Source organism: Phalacrocorax carbo, chromosome 12 (assembly GCF_963921805.1).
Source record: "Phalacrocorax carbo chromosome 12, bPhaCar2.1, whole genome shotgun sequence".
Lineage (NCBI taxonomy): Eukaryota > Metazoa > Chordata > Aves > Suliformes > Phalacrocoracidae > Phalacrocorax > Phalacrocorax carbo.
In genome coordinates, this window is record NC_087524.1 from 23,042,108 (window position 1) to 23,059,612 (window position 17,505).

The 17,505-nt window shown below is 49.4% G+C and overlaps 1 protein-coding gene across 2 annotated transcripts in view; it reads right to left on the reverse strand.

The window, feature by feature from the left end:
- Nucleotides 1-17,505, reverse strand: part of STK32C (serine/threonine kinase 32C) — a 91,057-nt gene that overhangs the window by 39,133 nt on the left and 34,419 nt on the right. The gene's annotated exons all lie outside the window — the stretch shown is intronic.

Consider the following 17,505-nt stretch of genomic DNA (forward strand, 5'->3'; position numbering starts at 1 on the left):
TCGGGACAGGAGGAGTCTCACAGAGATGCCGCGAGCGCGTGGGCAGAGAACGCCGGGCAGCCGCACGTCCCACGCCGCGGGCGGCCGCTGCTCTCCACGCGCCCGGCTCCGTACTCCTGTGCACGTTCGACAGCCAGTTGGCCTGGTATGTGTGCTTTCCAAAGGACAACATTCAGCGGACGGCGACGGACTTCTGCTCTTCATGGGCAAACTAGATCTTCACGTGTACCAGATCTGTTCTTATTTTCAGAGCTATGGTGAGGAGTAATGACAAGAAAGGACAGTGCAGCTATAACACTAAAGCTACTGCCTTGATCAGCAGCGCCTGCAAACAAAATTATTTTTACTAAATTATTGCTGTGAACTAATCGAATATCAGTCTTAAATAAATAAAAAAGATAGATCTGTTTATACCAATAATGAGATAAACCCTATTGCATATAGTTAGAGTGCCTCGCAGGCAAACTAATAAATAAATACTGTCACAAAAGCCAATGTAAAGGATACAGCATTACTCCCATTTCACAAATTGCCTCTTTATAACTCAGTTCCTTAATGCCCTCACGGCTCAGTAAGCTGCAGGGCTGAACCGAAGCCCGTGGTGCACCCACAGGCTGCTGCACAGGCACACGCTTTAGCTTTCGGTCAGCCCTAAAGAGGTCAGGCAGTTGGACTAGGCAAGGAGGTCCCTTCCAACTGAACTATTCTGTTCTATTCCAAGCCCAGTGTGCTCTCAAAGTGGCTGGATGGGTTTAGGAGGAGCTCGCCGGTGGTCTGAGCTGCACCCTGCTCAGCTCCACCAGTCAGTCCTTAACATTTCTACCACGAGACCCTGAGTGTGCAAGGGGACCCTCAGCATTTTATCCCCAGAAGGCTCTGAAGGCTGGACAAAGAAATCCTTGGTATGGCCTTGGGGATTTGCAGCGTGAATGATGCGTGACACGGTCAACAGAGAGCACTGAACCTGTGTTTGCCTGACAGTGGAGACCAAAATCACACAGGAAGAGTGGGAGCATGGAATACACCATAAATATTCTGAGTCCCACTCCCAGATTTTAAATAAATGCACATCTGTCATCTCTGAGCATGAATCAAAGGCCCACGCATGCCCATGGAGTTCCTATTACCCTTTTGTGCTAGGCTTATATCCAAAATATTGTTATTGTCACTTTTGTGGGACATTTGCTGCAGGAGAACTCGGAAAACTTTGCCAAATGGAATTGAAAACAGAGTCTGGGCCAGCTCCTACCACGTATCTCCCCCCGCTCCATAAGCAACGCCGAGGGGCAGATGCACTGCCTCCTCCCCAGGGATGCTCCAGGAGACTCCATGAAAGCCCACGCAGGGAAACCAGTGCTGCCGCATCCGTCTGACGGCCTCCGGGGAAAAGGCTCAGCTACATGGGTGGTGTGTCATCTCCTTACCACCCCCCGTCTCCATGGGTGGACAGCTTTCTTTTAGCACGACTTGACGGGTCTTGGGCCGAGAAGCCATGAGATATTGGCAAGGGCGTGGGTAACACCTGGATCCAGTGGCCGGCTCGTCTAGGATGCTGCAAACTGGTTGCTGGTTCCCTCCGCCTAATAAAACCCAGCCCTGGAAGGAGTAATCTGCAGCCACAGGCAGCTTTTTATTGAGGTTTTTCCTACCGCCCCTATCAGAGAGACTGTAGCGAGTGATGTGTAACCGCAGCTACATCTTGCTCATAAATATTCTTTCTGAAATCCAGAACATTAGCACACACGATGCTGAAGCACTTGGGGAAATGGATCCAATTTTTTTTCAATGCAAGCAAATCCATTAACTGAACTTTGGTCACTAAGAAATACTGAAAGAGGAAACCCAGCTACAGCGAGCACCTTCAGAGCACAGCATTTTCTTGGCAACTGAACCATGTGCAAGTGCTCGTGACCTGCGATCGCTGCAGGAGGAGTTTTTAACAATTCTATATTATAATGTTTGGAATATTGTGTAAAAAATCATTGCTGCTGAGAAAACAAAACCAAAAGTGTCATTTCCATGTATCCATGACTACAACCGATCTAGAAAGCATGCGCTAGTCAGCAGTCAAGAAACAAATTTAGATATGAATATTCACCAGGCCCTTGAACCTATCAGCAAAGATGTCGCTTCTAATAAATTAAATACACGGTTCTGCAGATTTGAAGTTCAGATGATGTTAGACGAACAGGCACTGACTGTTTTTTTTCAGACTCATTACTTTTTTCAGGAATTAGTGTGCAATCCCAGTAAACAAAAAGCAAATCTCAACATTTGAGGAAGAAAATCATAGTAGCAGCATGTTGCTTTTTGTGTGCAGCACACTGGATTTCTAAAAATGACAACATATCACTATAAAATATGTGATTATCCCTAAAATAGAAATCCTGAACCTGCCTGGAACAATTACGTATGCTCCAGAGACTCCACTTTCCGTGAGCTGACAAGAGAAAGCTGCCTTTCACCCACAGCTAGAAGAGCTGATTATTTGGGGGTGACTGGTACGAGCCTGAGTCAGAGATGCCAGCGGAGGATTTCATGACACACGCTCGCAGCCAGCGGGAGATGACAGCTGTTGCCTGTTCACAGGACCATGCTCACCCACTACTTTGACTTCAGCATGGCACAGTTTTGACAGTCACAATCTGTAAGAACAGAAATGGTTTTGGCTTGAGGATGAACCGGAGGAACCCGAGAGAGGGGGAAAGGGACCTGAAAACCTGGGATGCTTTAGGAAGCATCTCTGTACCGAGAGGGGGTTCAAACCCTGGATGAGGCTTCCTGGAGAGGTGGTCGGTGCCCCAAGCCTCTCAGGGCTTAGTGTGCATTTGGGCAATGCCCTTAATAACATGCTTTAGCTTTTGTTCGGTCCCGAAGTGGCCAGGCGGCTGGGCTAGATGATTGCTGTAGGTCCCTTCCAACTGAAATAGTCCTGTCCTATTCTATTCTATTCTATTCTATTCTATTCTATTCTATTCTATTCTATTCTATTCTATTCTATTCTATTCTATTCTATTGCCATCTGCCACATGCAAATGCAAGGGAGCGCAGCACCATGGCACAAGGACGCCGACTTGTTGGTCGCACCACTGTCCAATGCCATCTGTTGTGTTGAAATGCCTCAATGGGTATTTTGTTAGCTCCTCATGAAAAAAATACACTAATTATTCCCATTGACTCCTCTAACAGCTCGTTATCAATATAGCACCTTCTCAGGCAAGTGGAACTGCTGGACACAAGACGTTGCTATTTGCCACAAGAGACACGTGCCTCTTCCCGACTCTCCCCGGCATCAGGTGAAAAAACCCTGAATCACGCACAAAGATAAATACCATGGCCTGGATTTGCTTAGTTTGGCGTGGTGGTTTTGTTCCCAGTCTCCAGTAACGCATGAAAAGCAGGATGGCAGGGTTTCACGCGCCTGTTGGACCTCACCAAACCTCACGCAGCCCAGCCCAGCCCACTTCACAAGAGGGTGCCAGGTGCTGCACTGACATCTCTATAATTAAGATTTCATTGTAGTCACAAAATGTACTGTGTGATAAAGCAGCCTGGATGCACGGCTTCTATTTTCCACTGAAATAAAGAGAATGAAGAATATGTTTCTCTGCAAAAATTCTTTATACAGAAGGATGAGTATGCCTCAGTGTAAGATGCAATTTTTTTTCTTTACTACTTTTTCTTTACATTATGAATGCTTTTGTTAGTTTTGCCATTTATTCTGCAGTTATTTACAAGATATCTAAAAGTAAAGCAAGATAAAACTACCATAAAACTTCAGATACACGGTGAACACCCAGTGAGGGTTCACCATCAGGACCTGGTATTAATGTCCAATAGTAGGAAAACAATGGATGCAGTTAGCGAACCTGTTATCCAATATCCTCAAATCTGGGAAAAACAGAAAATTAAAAATCACATTTTAAGGATCGAGTGGACCTTTCATTATTTTCTGCATGCTTTCCAGCTTCATCAATAAAAACAGGGAAGTTTTAACTCCAAGAACGACTCTCTACAACAGCAAAGACATAACAAATTCTTTTTTGAGTCTTGTAACCGCAGATTTGTAGGGCTAGTGTGGCATTCCCGCTCGTTCCGATGCAACGTTCCCTCTCCATCGATGTATTTCTATATGCTGGCATAATTAATAGCATTTGTCTACCTATTATATTACTGCAATCTAGCTCTGGAAGAAAGCACCACGGTAATTGATACAGAAACATTAATACGTGGCCACAGTAACCACGGGCTTGCTGCCACCAAACGCCAAGAGCCTCAGCCCACGGAAGAGAGTCACAGCGTAGGCTCGAAGCCGTCGCACCCATCGATCCCGGCCGGAAAGGAAAGGCCGCTCCCGCAAACCACGAGGAGTGGGCGGACAAGGAGGGCAGCCAGGCAGGCCATGCCGGGGGGTCAGGCGGCGGGGACGGCGGCACAGGGGCGCTGCGGCGGGGGGCAGCGGTCGTGAACGTCGGAGGATGACGGGACGGAACCACAGCAGCACCAACAGGTGTCAGGGATAGGAGCAGCTTTTAGAGCGGTGGGGAGGGCCTGAGCCAGGGGGTCGGGCAGGCCAGGGAGGTGCTGCAAAGAGCCTGTAAGGGAAACGCAGGCATCGCTGCAACCAGAAACCTCAGAAAATTTCAAAAAAAGCGGTAGGCCTGCTAAAACCAGTGGGAGAGAGAGAGGCAGGACAACAGGAGGGACAGGGAGGACTCGGTTTGAAAAGCTTTTGAATTGGAGGATGAGCCCAAGCGAACTGGGAAGACCAGGGAGATCAAAAGTGAGATTTGTGATTCAAGGTAAAGCGATTTGGAGGAAAAAGCAGAGGTATTTGATGGAGAGAGGGAGCAAAGGTCCATGGGGAATGCCATCAGCAGCCTGAAACCCTTTCAATGCAAAGCATCCATTTTTTTCTCTAACTGGAAGGCTCCATACAGCAGAAGAAGCCACCGCTTCCCTTTCTATCACTGGAAAAAGCGCACAAGCAATGTGTTCACTCTCCAACATCTCCGGCTGATCTGTTTTGCCTATTCATATCCACAGAGAAGATTACATGGATGAGAAAAATGGAAATACAGTATAATGTGACTGACAGGAAACTCAAGTGAGAATTAACTACCCAGGAATTCAGGGAATGCTGGTAGATAATGAAAGAAATTAACGGTATAATACAAGCCCAGTGCTATAAATGAACCCCTTTAGAAACTAAGGATTCAAACATACTATTAGGAAGCAACTCTGAAGTCGTGTAAAACAGCGAGTTACTGTATGATTAAAAATGAATCTCTGTGACTCCATAAGGAATCAAATACACCACGCGAAGCTACAGCAAAGTCATTTTAGGAAGTCTGGGTTATTGCTGCTGAGTACAATAACGTTTGCATTGTCCAGAAACCATTCCTAATTAGCGCAAAAATACTGCTCGCCTTGGCCACGAACCCTTCCAAATGAGTGCAAGCGTATGACATTCATCCGCTTCCCCACCAACGAGCTCAGGAGGCACTAGAGATGGCAGAGAAAAACACCGCACCTTGTCCGTTGTGTTCTGTATGCTTTACAAACGCTATTTCTGTTAGAAAAAACTACGTTACTTTGTAATAACAACCCAGGGAGGCAAACGGGGTATTCATTAACCACCCAGCCTCGCTCTCCGTAGGTGCAGATTAGTGACGACTGAATGCGTTCACGGTGGTCTTGAGCAAAAGCACATGGGACAAGCACGTGCTTCACACACGCAGGCGGATGGGCCGATCATGCTGTTTAGGCACGCCGCGCCGCGCCGCGCAGCCAGCCTCCCCTCGCTCCGGGGCGAGGCGTGCTGTCGGAGGCTGGCTGCAGAGGGGCAGCACGCACGTAGCGCTCGCCAGAGCCCGCCGGACCACCCGCAACGGCACCAGTAATCGCCCCGAGGCCAATGCTGAAGACGGTTTTGTTCCTCTGTGCTGCCACGTCTCTGGCTACTATTTCTAGAAGGGTACTGCCTCTCGGCAAAACTCTCTGGTAAATGGCCCGTTTTATGCAGGTATCGCTTGTTAAACAGCTTCCAAGCAAACTGCAGAGCCGTGGTACTGAGAAAGCAAACGCGACACGGGGGTTCGCCCCACTACCCATGCAAACGCTCCGGGCAGAGCACCGGGGCTCGGTCGGCCTCGGAGCCATCCCCACGCAGGACAAAGCACACGGGCCACCGCATCCCCCTCCCACGGCCGCTCGGATGAGGGGGGTAGGCGGGTGCTGTGCTGGCAGGCGGCAGAGACACCCACCAGGAGCAAACCTTCCCACACCACGGGCTCTGCCTGCAGAAAAGCTCGAGGAGCTGCTGCCGGGAGCACAGGCAGCCACGCTGCACCGCGGACACAAATTCGTCTGTTCCCATGACCAGCGACTGCAGGCGTCCTGGGGCAGAACCATCACGTTAAATTTGTAAGGGAAAACTTTATATGCAGATGGAATAAAACCTCCCTGACAAATAATCAAACTCTTCCAGCGCACAAAGTCTAAAGTAGAGCAGAGCTGAAGCTGTTTGATCACAGTATCGTCTTATCTGGGCTGAAAGGGCTGCTAATTAGAGCCCTACGAGGAACGACAGCAACATACCATTTTTATCCCAGTTCCTTGGATGTGTCAGTGTTGCAAACCCAAGACCTGTTTCCCGGGGCAGACGCATGGTTCAGAAGCCAGCGCTGAGGTGCAGGTGTTGATGCAGGAGGACCCTGCAAGCAAAGGCTGATGTGGCAACGAAAACAAGTCTCTGCTCCCGCAGCAGCCAGCCGGGTGCCTCTCCCGCCTGCCAGGCAAAAACTCCTCCCTGGGGGAAGAGTGAGGAAGGACCGGTGCTCTCGGAGGGACCCCTCACTGCCCACCCTCGGCCCTCGGCCCAGGCCATGCGCGCGGACGAGCTGAGAGCTCTGGTGGGGATTTGAGCATTACTGACAGCCTAGGTTAGCTTTGCTGATTATAGAGCAAAGGGAAATTGGGATTTTTTCCAATTTTCATACTTTCTATTACTATTTTTGACCATGAATGGAAAAAAAAAAACACATGGGGGAAAAAGCAATCCTGGCTGGGGGAAGAGTAAAGGTGATACACAAACTTTTTAGGAACGGCATATAAATTAATTGAGTGCTAAATATGACATTAAATCCATGAGGCCGTGATGATCCGAGCACTGCCCCTCCGGATACGAGAGCAGGGTGTCCCCTGCCAGCCCCCAGCACTCCCCGTCTTCACACCAGCCCGACCCCAGCTCCACCTCTCCACGTACCGGCAGAGACGGCTTCACGGGCACAGCAAAAGGCGCCAAGCTAATTTTCCATGCCAAATAATTTAAGCTTAGCCTAAAGCACCTACGATCACACATGCCAGCACTACACAAGGGTAAGCTCATCCATGGCATTTCCCCCGACTTGCCCGGCCTCTGGGGGTACACGGGACGGAGCAAACAGGACCTGCAGGAACAGGACCCCACTCGGATCAATTCCACTGGGGCCCCCACCAGCACTGCCGCTCGCCGTGGAAACGAACAGAGGTCATGCTGGTGGTGAAAGAGGAAAAACAGAGGAGGACTGGGCTGGACAGGGCTGAGCTACAGCTCTGCGGCACTTCTTCCCTCGCTGCCTCTGCCAGCTCAGGCTGCCCAGCTGGTGTTACATGATAATCACTGGTTCTTGCACCACAGCACTAGTAATTATTTTTCTTCATCTCTCCCTGCTCTTCATCCCAGAATAGAACAAGAGGATCAGGAAGGTCATTTGAGCCATTTAATTCTGGTACGGTTCCATCAAAATGACAAAGTTTGATTTTTCCAGTGGCATGGGAAAAAAAAGAAGGAACCAAACCTCCCTCCAGCCACCTCCTCGCTTCCCAGGGCCAGCTCCCCTCCACACCGCCCACCACCAGCTTTCCTCCTGAGCCCAGGCTAGCCGCTAGGCCGGGCTTACCCGCTGGGCTTTCACAGGCCAGGAATCAGGGACATCCACTCCACTGGTAGGAATGAAGGGCACGGTGCTGCTCGGCTGTACTCCGCAGCGGAGCAGGATCACGCCTGGAGAACGACGCTCCCGACAGCTGCACTAACTAATGGACTTTGTATTTTCAACATAAAATGCCTGCAGAAAAGGCTTCTATAGAAGTGTATATACACACACCTCAAATACACACATACATATATACATGTGTGTATATACGTCTGAAAGGACTGATCAGGCAGGAGGCAGAAAGACTCCTTGTGGTTCATCTTTCCCCTTTCTTCTCTTTAACGGAGAACAGAGTGTGATCTCAACGCTGAAGACAGGCTGGGCCACGTCCAGGGGCACAAGCGACCTGCAAAATAAGCTGGGGCTGGAGGAGGAGACGCTTCTCTGAAGGAAGCCCAGCTCCCGGCCACCGGGCGCTGCAGCCGCGCACAGCGTCGGGGGTCAGCTACGGCAGCAGCCCTCGCCGCAGGCTGCCCCGGGCTTCGTCCCCGAGGAGCGCCCACGCGCCACGCTCGCCTTCCCCACGCCGCCGGCGCAGCCCCGGCCAAGGGCTTCCCCGCACGGAGCTCCGGGGAGGGGAGGAGACGGCCGAGCCCGGAGCAAAGCCACCTGAAGGGCAGCGGGAGCGTGGGGCGCGCCGGCAGCGTGGGAGAGGCGCGGGTGGCCCCGGGGACGGCCGAGGCGCCAGCGGTGCCGGCAGAAAGCTCAGGCAAGGCGTCCTGCTTTTCAGTGCCTGCCCTCCTCGCTAGGAATCCAAAGCCAGACCACCGGTGTCTAATGAGCCAAGCAGGTAAACATTTTACCCAGATGGTGAAAATCACCATTAAAATGTACTACAGCGTTCCTTCCTTGAAGACATGGCATTTTGCATTAGAAAATAGATATAATTAAATACCAAATTCAGCTTTCATCTTTTATCAAGCTGTCAGACTGGATGTGTACTCTAGCCTTTAGTTGTTCTGTTGCTTTTTTTTTTTCCTCCGACTTCTACAGCTTAGAAAATATTATTTCAAGTAACTAAAATTGATTTACAAAAAAAAAAAGTATAGCACATGTTCAGTGTAGCATAACATTAGCAGTAAACATCTGCTAAACGTTACTTAATGTTTTTGCAACATATGTCGTACTTGATAAATGGATGACTTCAGGTGCCTTATAAAATATTTAGGGCGTATTGTGTTGAGGGCGAGGCCGTGACAGCTAAAAACCCTAAAGGGAACAGTTTTAGACAAATTTATTCCAAAAAAATTGTAAAGCTGGCTATACAAAAACATTCAACTCATTTCCTCAGTTTAATTTCATTAAATTCATTTCATTAATTTCATTTTAATTTCATTAATTTCATTCACGTAGGGAGGTGGGAAAGTCTCTCTTCTGCTGGAATGTTTTAAAAACTGACCTTGTCAATACTTTTCTGTACAACAAGACCTCCTTTGCATTTTAATTCTAAAAAGTGAAAAGAATAAATAATTACACAAAATGACGTGTTTGACCCAAAATGAAGTTTTGCTTTCTCCGCTGAAAAAGGTGGATTTCAGGTAAAATGCCCCAAATGGGTATTTTACTCCGAGACGCTGCTGAACCTGCAGCCCCCGTTCTCTCCACTCGCGGCAGAGCCCCACGCCCCGCGCACGCGCGGGGAGAGCCCCCGGCCCCGGTCAGCGCGCCGGGCTGCGGCCCCTCCGCGTGCCAGAGCGGCGCGGCCGTGACTCCCCGGGACACGAGGCACCCCGACCCGCGGCCGGCTCCGCCACGCTGCCCGGCGGCCTTCCCTTCGGCGCCCCAGGCCGGGCGGCGGCTCCGCAGCGCTCCCCCACCCCTCGCACGCGAAGGCGCGCTGGGTGCTTGCACCCCTGGGCCTGTCCGCAGAGTGGGCCCCCCAGAGCCCCCGCAGCGCTGCGGAGGCAACGCTTTGCTGGTCACTACAGCTCAGGGACAGCTGTCTGTCGAAACTGGCTTTGATAGAAAACATTATTATTAAAAAAAAAAAAATCTTAAAAAATGTTTCAAGTTTTCTCAAAACTAGGCTGAAAACAAAGCTTGGTGCAACTTTGCCACTTCCATTTCAGACTGAAAGCTGACGGTCTATTTTGCTCAGCACAGCAGAAAAGTTTGGGTTTTGTCAGCTTCAGTTCACTTCCATCCGCGGGAAAAACGTTAATGTTTTATGTACGTGCCATATGTTTTGGCTCTGCAGTGGCAAGGTTTGCTGAGCAATGCCAGTTTAAATACAATTAAGAAATTCCCATAGGAGGATGCAGGAACCTTTAGTAATCAGAAATAAAATTGAGCCATTAAAGAGATACACTGTTTTCAGGCAGAAACTTATTACTACTCCAGTAATCCAGCTCCAAACCTCCAAGTTTTATGAGAAGGCAGCTACTAACTTCAGATGAACCAGAAGTCCCCAAGGCACTCTCGTGACGAAGCAGAAAGCATGAGGAAGAAGAAGGAAATGTTTAAGAAGTTTGTAATAAAATTGGGGATGTAGAAACTCAAGAACAATCTCCAAACTTAAATGAAAAGATATATGAAAGAGATGGATCTTTGAAAAGTCTAAGAAAGTTACTTAATCAGGAATTCCTTTGATGCAGGATTTTTCTTCCCCTTTATGGGGTTGCGTGCCTGGCCTCACGGGACCCCAGTTCATCATTTCATGTCATAGAATCATCGAATCGTGGAATCTTAAAGGTTGGAAAAGACCTCTAAGATGACCAAGCCCAACCATCAACCCAACACTACCAAGTTTCCTAAACCACGTCCTGAAGTGCCACGTCTACACATTTTTTGAACACCTCCAGGGACGATGACTCCACCACCTGTCCTTAAAATATGTCCTTAAACCTGTCTCCAGATAAATGCTTTTTATGCAGCCAGCAAGAGAGTTTTTATGTTACAGCAGCCCGTTCGGAGAAATCCCCCCTTACCTATTTTCTTCTAAAAGTCACCTCAGTTACAGCAGCCCACACCAGCCGCCCATCTTAAACTTTACACCAGCACGTCAGGACGCTGCTGCCCGGGACCCCAGCAGAAAATCAAACCCGGGGGGCCGGGGCTGCGACTGGGGGCTCCCCGCCGCCGGGAGCGCCGCTGGCCGGAGCAGCACGGGCCAGGGCGAGGGCAGCCGCCGAGAGCCTGGCCTCAGCGCGCCGCACTGCTTGCGGCTCATTTAAAAAAATCAAAACACGCAGTCCCTATCAAAACAGAGCACCACAATACAAGAATCACCCCTATTTCATACCAGACCTATTGAGCATATGCAAGAGAAAGTATCAAAATAGGACGAAAGAATTGCTCTGAATGAAGACACGTTCCCGTCAAAAAGCTTTTGGAAGGGTTTCGAGTGCCGCACGCACTGGTCGCGTGCCACCTTCCCCAAACTGTCCTCGCAGGGACAGAGTCCTCATACGGGCTATTAAAGAAAGGAAACTTAGAATTAAAAATACACTAATCCAATACACAATCCAATACACAATCCAATACACAAAAATACACTAATGCAAGGGCGTCTTTGTATTTTAATATTAGCCGTAACACCAGGAACACATAACACGTGGAAATGAAAAATGCCTCGGCTTTTCCCCTCCCCGAAGGGCCGGGGTGCTGAGCCGCGCAGAGGAGGGGGGCTCTCCGCAGGCGGCGGCAGCGGTGCAGCAGGGCTCGCCGCGCTCTGCGGGACCTCTCACCTGCTGCAGGCGTTGAAACGGCCCTGTGGTTTGCCGCTTCGTTACAGCCTTCCTCACCAGACCCGCCACCTCGTAAAAAATGGATATCGCAGCACTCCTCAGCCTCCACACTTGCAAAGAAAACCTGCACTGCACCCTCAAGCTCCATCTGAACTGTAAAATATTTAAGCCCATCCAGCGATGCTTGATGAATTCTGAAAACATGGGAGTGCCGGTAGGGTTTGCAGCTAAGCCTAAGCAAAACTGTATTTAAGTGGAAGGAGGATGTGTTTTGAGACCTGCCGGAGAGAGGTGTCTGCCGTGAGTTCTGTCCTGAGGGTTCCACCGATGCCCTCTCCCAGCTGACACGTGAGAGAGGTCCTGCCAAACAGTAGGAGCAGAACCAGTTGTTCTTCGGGCAATCGCTTCGACAGAAATTTTCCTGTCCGTTTCTTGTCTTGGCAGCCACTCCAGCACGGCCTGGGATGGATAAGGCTCCCAGAGAGACGGGGAAAGACCAGATCACACAGCCCATGGTGCATGGGCTAGAGTTATCACAGGGACCTGCAAGCTAGTGTGTTTTACCTTACTCCTGGGTATATATAGCAGGAAGCTTTTCTGGGGTTCTTTATGAAGACAACTGGGAAATAATTAATGCTAGTTTTTACTGCTCTTTGGGGAAGAAATTCTGACAGCCAAACTTAATTGCCTTATTTGAAATTTCTGGAAAGCATGGCAGCCAGAGAGCGCGATGCCGGCCCCTTGGCCTGCACTGAACTGTTAGGCTCAGCGTTGCGTGAGTGCAGTTAAAGCTTCGCTCTGTGTGTGCCAATAAAACGTACATGAAATAGGTTAAGAGCAGGATGAGCTGTGGCCTTCTGGCACAGTTTCTAAAGCATTAACCATTTTTCAGCCCTGTCTAATGTAATAAGGATATAATTTTTTCACATCTGTGCCACTGTATTTAGTGTCCCGAACTTGAAGCGTAATAAACACGTTTTATATGAGAAACAGTCTGCTTATTTTCATGAACTTAGCTCACACTGTGGTTCTGACTGTACACGGGAAATCATGAGAAGAGCAGTTAATTCTTTATATCATTTCAAACCGTAATTGGAGCAAAAGTTGAACAGCAACAAAGCCACCTTTGAGGGTCTGACACTACAAACTGCTTCAGATCCTCAGGTCTTGAATTCACCTTTATCCTGAGGATAAGCACAAGCCTAAATCTCGTACCTTCTTTCAACAGGAACTTTCTTTGAGCGAATTCGCAGAATTTAAAGGGAGCAAAGGACTTATGCTGCCCGCCTGCACCAGAACGTATTTTGTTCAGAAAGCACGCTACCTTTCATGCTACAGCTTCTTCTCTATGTTAATCACTCTAAAGTTGCTAAATTATTCACCGTTCAGAAAATGCATTTTCATTGCCTGGAGTTGGCAATCGAAAATGACTTACAGAAATAGGTCATCCTCATCCCGTAGAATTAACACACACTTCATGTGCTTCCCCCCCCTCCCCAGTTTCCATTTTTAAGCTCTGCTCCATGTGAGGACGGGCCAAATTTAAACCGTCTGCGTTTTTCATGCTGCTCCATCACGCTAAACCCACAGTCTTCACAATGTGCCCTGACTTTGCATTTTTAATAAACTGCACCCAGCAACAAAATTAATAGGCAGACTTTTGCCTGATATTCCCACAGACTGTGAGCAAAGCTTTAACGATAACGGCAAAGGACGTGACCCGTGTTTCCCAACGCCGCTACCCCCGCTTGAGAAAGCTCCCTTCCGCCTGGAGCCCAACCATCCCACCCTCGGCCACGAGGTGGGTGGGGGGCAGGTTGTGGTTTTCTTTCTTTTCTTTTTTTTTGCCTACATACCTCCAAAATAAACAGATTGTAACATGACATTTGAAAAAAAAAAAATTGCTGGCACATTTAATTTGCTGTTTTTACACATTTCCAAATTAAATGCAATTTGCTAAGGACTGTTCCCCAGCAAGCTGTTAGCCATAATATGCTCGGGCTGCTGTCTATTGGGTCCACATCAATTTTCCCTCGCTGGAAGCCACAGAACAAGGGCTCCGATCGAGCTTTCTGTTCCTTCCATGCTTTGCACAGGCTGAGGTGGCGCTTGCCAGCATTTGATTACATGGAAATCCTACTGATATCTCCAGCCTCCGGGAAAAGGGATTCAACTAAGAGGAATCAAACGGCACATGAAACCGAAGTACAAAGCAAGAAATCTTTAACGTACCATCACCAGAATTGATGACAAAGCAAAACTGAGATCTAAGCCGCAGCACGCAGTCAGGGGAGCAAAGGAAACCTAGTTTGGCAGGTGCAGAGAAGGATGGAGGGGGACCACAGCACCACGCAGGTGTTACTGAGGACACCGCCAGCCCCGTGCTCTGTTCCTGGCTCCGTCCCTGATCCAAAGTGAATTGAACTGACTCTCTTTGTGTTCCCTGTTGAAAAGCCTATTCTGCAGCGCAAAGCATGCCTTGCACTGTGTCGTACGCACAGGAGCTAGCACAGAGGGGTCTTATTCTCAACAGAAGCTGTGCAAAGATGTCCGAGCAGAGGAACACACAGACTGGGCAGCTCGCTGCTTGCAGCTCCCAGACGGATGAAGAGCAGAAATAACGAGAAGAGGTGCAGGAACCGTTGTTTGGGAATTCTAAGGTCCAAATTCAATTCTACTCACAGGGGCAGTGGGGAGCTCAGGGGTGATATTTTGGCCCAGCAGCATCGACAGGAGGCTTTCCAAATGGATTTAATGAGACAACAGTTTTCCTGGTGAAGCTCTGGCAGGTGCCCATCTCACCGCCTCAGAAAACACAAGCCGTGTGCTCAGTTTTGCTAAGCGCCAGGCGTGTGCCTTAGGCCAGGCTCCCAGTTACACAGCTTAACACTGGCCACTTTCGGCGGGGTCCGCAGACACCAGGCTGGCAGAGGATCCACAGCAAACCAGGTCCCTTCAGGCGTAACGCTTTGCCATGGGATCCTATTTGTTTGTGATTCATACCAAGTAGGAGAGATGCTGATCACGGAATAAAACCTGCCCTGCCATATGCAGTGGATTAATTACCGCATCGTTTTGTTCCCATGGCAGGTCGAAGCGATCATTACCTACTCAGGGAAACGAGTGCTAATAATAGTATTGCTCACAATCTTATTCCAGCATTCAATTCCAGCCAATTGTTCAGCTCAATAGCAAACGGCTTACGCTAATTCCTACTAACTTTTAATACTTGTGTATTGAGAAATACAGAGTTCACACCGAAATGGCACAAATTCGAATACACAGCAGGATTAACTCTTCATGCTTTAAACTTAATTATGTGCAGTCAGGTGGCACTTGATATTCCTTCTTCCTTAGCTAAACCAAACAACACACGTTTAATGATTTCGGCGCCCATATGCTGATGGAGCTAATTAGGACTCCTGTAGGGCTGAGCTCAACTTTTCCAGTGTTGTCTAAACTGAAAACAAAATGTTCTAGAAGGCATACTGCGCGGCACAGACTCTGTGCAGACAACTTGCTCCTGTGAATCTACAACAACCCAATAATGTTTGCTGGGAGAAATGAAAATATCTCAGAAGCTAAATAACGAACACTCCATTTCCTGGGCTTCTGAAGTGTTCCACCATTGACGCTGGTTTCAGGAGGATCAAACCGGGATCCAAATCGAAACCTCACTTTTACACTCTGAAATGGACTACGCTGAAGGTTAAATAAAATAAAAGCTTAATTTAAAAACACAAGCCATAAAAAAAAATACATTCGTCCATAGGTGACTTGGTATGGAACGTGAGAAGGGCACACTGCTCCATCAGGTTAGACCTCAGCTGATCTATCATTAACCTCATCATACTGTATCTCACCACACCGTTGAAAGCCAAGAAGATAAGTTTTGGTGCGTGTTAGCTGGCCGTGCTATGGTTTAGGCTTTCTAATATAAGCCGAGGGAACAGAAGCCAGCCAAGGGAGAACAGCAGGCCAGCACCTAAGACAAAAGTCCCTGCCGAGGCACGCCTGGTCATCTAGGCCACTTGTCTGCGACCTCCCCAGGGCCACCCATGCACGCACGGCATCTACCAGCAGCCCCACGCAGAGGGCGGCCGGCAGCCACGCTGGCTCCTGGCCGCGGCCGGGAACTGCCTGTCAGCAAGGCAGGAGGACTGACTCGCCTCCCAGATGGTGACTTCAGGCTGCTGACCTGGAGCAAGCTCCGTGGCGCCGGTCGTGCGCTGACACATGGAAGGGAAAACTCCAGCTCATGGTTTTCCTGGCACAGAGGTGGGATTACAGGAATGAAACTTCTGTCCCATTCCTGTTGGCACTGTCTGTGCCCTCAAGGTGGGAGAGGGGACCCGGGAGAAAGGCTGAACCACATCTTACTCTGGAGGCTGTGGTCCTACATACCCTTTTCTAGCAGCACCATGGGTGTCAAGTTGCCACCTGCTCATTTCCCTCCACTTCTTCGCAGGCAGGTATTTTTCACCCGATCAGTTCCCTGAACCAGCTCAGACAGCTTCCCTGCAAGTTCCACGGGCTGCCCAGGGAGGTGATGGAGTCTCCATCCTTGGGGTTATTCAAAATCCATCTGGACGTGTCCTGGGCAACTGGCTGTAGGCAACTTTGCTTGAGCAGGGGGTCGGACCAGATGACCTCTGGAGGTCCCTTCCAACCTCAGCCAGCCCATGATTCTGTGGTCACCAACACAGAAAGGTAATGGGGAAAGTACAGCGGGAATCGCCACACAGATGAAGTCTTTGGACATGGGTTTAAGGACTCAGAGACTGCAACAACCAGCCCACCGACCAGCTCCTGCGTCCACCACATCCCTACACAATTACTCCACGGTGCCCCAGCACGCTCCTGTGCCAGCTGCTTAAGACCCCGATCCAGAAGAGTGCTGCTCCGCTCCCTGCTGATGTTAGCGCTGCACACAGTGTCTCCACGGACACTTAGACCTCACGTGGGCTCTTCTGCCCCCGCAGCGGATGCAGGGGCGTGCACGGAGCACCCTGCGCCGGTGTGCGCGGGCGGGCTGCCGGCGCGCTCACGGCTCGGTCCCGCGCGGGCACGTGGGGCCGCAGGGGAGCGGACGGCAGACGCGCGCCGGCCGTGCGGGCGCGGGCAGGAGCTGCAGCACCTGCAGAGCCAGCTTCGCTCCTGGAAGCTCACCCAGCGCTTCGGCACAAGCTGGTGGGCCTGCCTGAGCGAGGACCTGCGGCTCACGTGAACAAACACCTGCAAGACTGACGCCGCTCAGAAAAGCAAAGCAGAATATTTGCATATTCTCAAGAGCCGGTGAAGTTATTCGTTACAACATTGGGCTGTATGATTATGGGCTGAAAATGCACATCTGGGAACGATGTTAGGGAATCCTGCTGTCTGAGAAACTGCTGACCTGTATTAAGACTGTGAAAAGAAATACTGCAAACCACTACGTTTCCATCAAGATGTTACTGGTTAAGGATATGAATCCAAACTCAGGGTTTCCTTCTGGCATTTCCAAAAAGAGTGACAATATTTAGCGACACATTACAAATGCTTTTCTGTATTTTTTTTTAAATCACATAAACTTATTTAATAACACCTTTGTTCAGTCTGCTCATTACGGGTATTTTAGTACTATCTGACTTCTGAGAGCCAGAAAAGAACCTGGAAGAGAATTGCTAGTATCAGAAAAGCCCAAGTTTCAGCGTATTTCCCTTCAAACAGGACAACGTTTTTATGCCCCCACCATCCACTCTTCACTTAGAAAGGCTTGGTGAAGAGCCACACGAGGGCCGGTCATCCAGCCCTGAGTTAGAGTGCCATTTTCCAAGCTTTTACGAACAACTGCGAGCCTA